The sequence below is a fragment of the Sipha flava genome, unplaced genomic scaffold, assembly GCF_003268045.1.
Source record: "Sipha flava isolate LNK unplaced genomic scaffold, YSA_version1 3_pilon_pilon, whole genome shotgun sequence".
NCBI lineage: Eukaryota > Metazoa > Arthropoda > Insecta > Hemiptera > Aphididae > Sipha > Sipha flava.
In genome coordinates, this window is record NW_020273108.1 from 3,157,136 (window position 1) to 3,161,675 (window position 4,540).

At 34.3% G+C, this 4,540-nt stretch overlaps 1 pseudogene; it reads left to right on the top strand.

The window, feature by feature from the left end:
• Positions 1-414, top strand: LOC112688757 (annotated as a pseudogene).
• Positions 415-4,540: the final 4,126 nt, after the last annotated feature.

Consider the following 4,540-nt stretch of genomic DNA (forward strand, 5'->3'; position numbering starts at 1 on the left):
CTGAAAATATTAGCCTTAGGGCGAAACAATATAAAGTTTATAAGTGGACTGGATTCACTGTCTGATACTTTGGAGGAATTGTGGATATCATATAATTGATAAAGTGAAAGGCGTATTGGCTTTGCACAAGCTAAAAATGTTATATATGTCTCACAATAACATTGAAAGTTGGAGTAAAGTAGTAAAACTCAATACATTGGAAAGTCTTCAAGATTTAATACTTAAGAGTAATGATTATAAAAAATTATATCTATTCATCGTTATGAACGAAATTATGTGTATGTATAATTTTTTTCAGAAAATCCATTGCTTGAGGCATTGGGCGAAAAAGCATGGCAAACCGAATGTATAAATAAGCTTCCTAAAATATCAATATTAGATGGAGTTCCAATTATAAGAAATTCTGATATCTAATAATGATATTATTTATTTATATATTATATAAACTATTGTGAATTAATTTATCTTGAAGCATTAATTCATTATTTAATTAGTATATAATTTGTGTTTCAAAAATAAATAAAAATGTCTGGGACCGAGTATAAGATTATAGTAATAATTACGAGTATAATAATAATTATAATGTAATAAAAAATTATTTAATATCTATTTAAAGACCAACAATGTCATGTTTTTATTTATTTTTGATATTTTTAGAAACAAGGCTCTGTGTTTAGGGTATACATATAACCTGCATTGTGTTCTAACCGAAAATTATGTTTAAAAATAAAATTTCGTTATAATTTTATAAGATTGAATTTATTTTACAATACGTTACAAAATATTTTAACTCTAAAAAGTATTTTAAAAAAATGTATTAGGTACATTGAGATTTTTTTAAATTTTTAAATTCAAACATTCTTTTTTTTAAACAGTAGAAAATCTCGGCTTAATTTTCTGTATATTTAAATAAAATAAAACAATACCATTACACGATATTCATGAACTGACTGAATTATCTAAAACGTATAATCTTAGAATACGAGAAATCCAATAATCCTAGTAAGAAACGACAGATACAATTTTAAAAATAATCAAATTATCGTGACGCCTTAACATAACTAGGACTCGGATTTTTATAAAATGGTATATTTTTTTTCTATTTATCCAATTTATTGCTGATCTGGATACAAATTTGATTCGTATTCTACTGAATAAAATAATGCTATTTTTATTTTGTATATTTTTGCATATTTAGTGGTTTTGTATTTTAAATGCATATTTTTGGATTTTATGAATATAAATGCGTATTTCAAAACAATTTAACGTAAAATATAAATAATTTTCCTTATTGGGTATTGTTATATTATGCTTATCCGGAATATTTATTAGATAACGATTTAATAATAGAATTTTGTATACACTTCATGCCATGAGTATATGGCGACGACCGGGCGACGTATTAATACGTTTTTAATCACCGTGTTTCCATCTCAGTCGTTAAGAGTACCTATTATTATTTATATTTTTCCACGTTTATTTTACTTTTATTTAAAAATGCCGAAGTGTAAATCTTCTTATTAAATTCGACTTAAAAGTTATGTATATGAGTTTGGAAACGATGTTTTTTTTTTACGGATGGTGCGGTTTTGTATTGTAAAGTGTATGAAATTACAGTTGGATCTTAACATCGTTTTACCGTCGAACCCTTGAAGACGGCCAAACATACTCGCACAATTGATCGACAGAAACAAACTCAGTCACGACAACTAATTTCCAATGTGGTCGGTAAAAAATCATCATTTTATATGGATATGTGCAGAGCGTTTCTAGGAGCCAATATTCATTTCCACAACGTAAATAATAAAATATTTCGTAATTTTTTAACAAAATATACAGGAAAAGAAATACCAGAAGAGTCAACTTTTTGCAAAAATTATTTAACTGATTGTTATGAAGAAACAATTAAAAAATTAGGAATGATGTCGTTGGCAAAAAATAATTTGTTTCTATAGACGAAATAACAGATTGCGAAGATCGCTACGTAATAAACGTGATTATTGGTATTCTTGATAAAAATACGTCGGGAAAATTGTATTTATTGAACTCTGAAGAGTTAGATAAAGCAAATTACTTCACAATTAGTTAAGTTTTTGATCAATCGATGTTTCTCTTATGGCCAGAAGGCATTCGTCACGATGATGTTCTTTTATTTGTTACTCATGCCGTTCCATATATGATTAAAGCTGTCAATTTGTTAAAAGCGCTTTATTCAAAAATGGTGTACGTCATCTGTCTTGACACATGTACATCATAGAGTAGCGGAAACAATTCGTGGGAAATTTAATAATGTAGACTGACTTGTCAGTGGCGTAATTAGGAATTTGGTTTGGGGAGGATTATAGGTTTTAGCAAAATCTGTATACCTTATACAGTAACCCCTCCACCTCACCAGAACAAAATTTTAATAATTTAAATTTTAATAATAATATTAATGATAATTGTAATCGTAATAATAATAATAACGATAATAATCATATTATCACAATATAATAAATAAAAAAAAATTACATAGATAAAGTTTTTGGCGGGATCCATCCCCCTAATTTCCCCCTAATTACGCCCCTGGGACTTGTGTCAAACGTTAAAAAAGTATTATTGAAAGCACCATCACGTTTAGAGATTTTTAAAACGAAAGTCTCTGGTATTCCTCTACCTTCGATGACTGGCAATATATTGAAATAGAAAATAGAGAACAATTTTAGAAGAAAATTTGCAAATGCAACAACATCCGTGTTCTAAATATTGTCATTCTTGTAAGTATCTATGTCCAATCGAAATACTCGATTGAGCATGTTCCATAATTCTCGAAAAATCGTTTGGGCACAGAAAAATAAATTTTCAACGTTGTCAATTTGGTCTACGATTTGTCACCAGACACAATAACCTTTAAAATTTTAAAGTTTTCAGAGAAATATTAATTTACGACCACACATTACTTGGTGATTAAATGGTTTTACTAGAAACGGGGGCTGACACGATTAATAGAAAATAACAGCAACTAACGGTAATAAGAATGTGAATTATTTTGATCGAAGGACAAAATGTAAGTGCAATCATAATGTCTAACGAGAACCATTTAAACATTTGAAAAATAAGAATTCTGATGATTCACCAAAAGTGGGAAATAAGTATTTAGGATAAAACCACTTGTATAACACGAAGAGATTGGTAATATGATTTTACTTTTTTGTATTTTTCGTTTGTCATATTCAAATACGATTTAATCATAACTGTAATGGAACAGGACGTGCATGGAACCGAATGAAAATATGAAACTTGGTTTCACGTTCCGAATTGTTCGTTTGACTTGCAACAATTAATTTCGAGCTAACGACGAAACGTTGCTCGTATTTCTGTGCTCGAGCGCGTCGCTTGTCCCGATGGCCCGCCTTCCCCCACGTTCATCGGGAGTCGCAGCCGAACCACCAAGTCGGTAAGGAACGCGCTTGTGCTCGACGAACCCGAGCACGGTCGTAATCAGGGGTGGCTCTTTAGGGGAGACTTTGAGACCGCGTCTCCTATTAGAAAAAAAAAAAACCAGCTGTTTGTAAATAATTACTATTTAAAAATGTATAGAAATATTTTTATTGAAAACATGTTATAGCGCTTTTTATATTTATTATTATTATAAATTTAAGGCTACAAAATATAAAACCTGTAAACGATTATTTCGACGGAAACACTATTTTAGTAATTCCGACGACGGTCGTCGTTTCAAAGAAACCGACGTTCGACGCGTAACGGTTTGGCTTGTTGCACGGAGGGGGCCGGGGAGAATAATCCGCGTACTGCAGACGCTGATGTGTTGACGATGATAATTTCCATCGCGCCGTCGTTGGCCGCTGTTCACGGTCGTCTGCGAATTCGCAGTTAAAAAAAAAATTGCAGAATTAGTAAGAAAAAAATAAAATCGTACAACTGAATCGAGTTAAAAACATTAGCTAAATATTAAATCAAATATTAGGTGTGATTAATTTTCCGATAAAAGGGTTTTTCTTGTTCGTGTTGTTCTATGGGGTAAAATGTTATACAATTCAAGTCTCCCCGGAACGTTTACTGCTACTGGTCGTAACACGTAACGTGTCCGTGTACCGTTAATATTTGCGCGCAACACGTACGGCGGTGATTTTTTTTTTTAAATTCTTTTACCGCCCGTCGTCCGCATCGCATCGTTGTCCAACCGTCACGTCCGGTCGGGGGCGAATTTTCCGGGGGAACGTTACCGGGCGGCGGTTCGGCGAAAAACGCGCCGCCGCCTCGGAACAGCTTCCGCGGCGGAAACCGCGCGACGGCGAATGCCAGAGCGCGCCCGCGGCCTGTGGGCGGGTGGACTCGACCGCGTGGGACCGGCCCGCGGACACTCCGGCACGGCCGCCCCTCGTTTCGGTTCGCGCGCGCACGACGCCTGGGCGAGTCGTCCCGGTCCGCGCGCCGACAGCCAGTGCCACAGTTTGTGGGTTGCGTTCACGTGCGTGCGTGCGTGCGTGCGTTCGCGGTGAGCGGCCGTCACCGGTGCACCGTCCTCCACCGTCGTCCC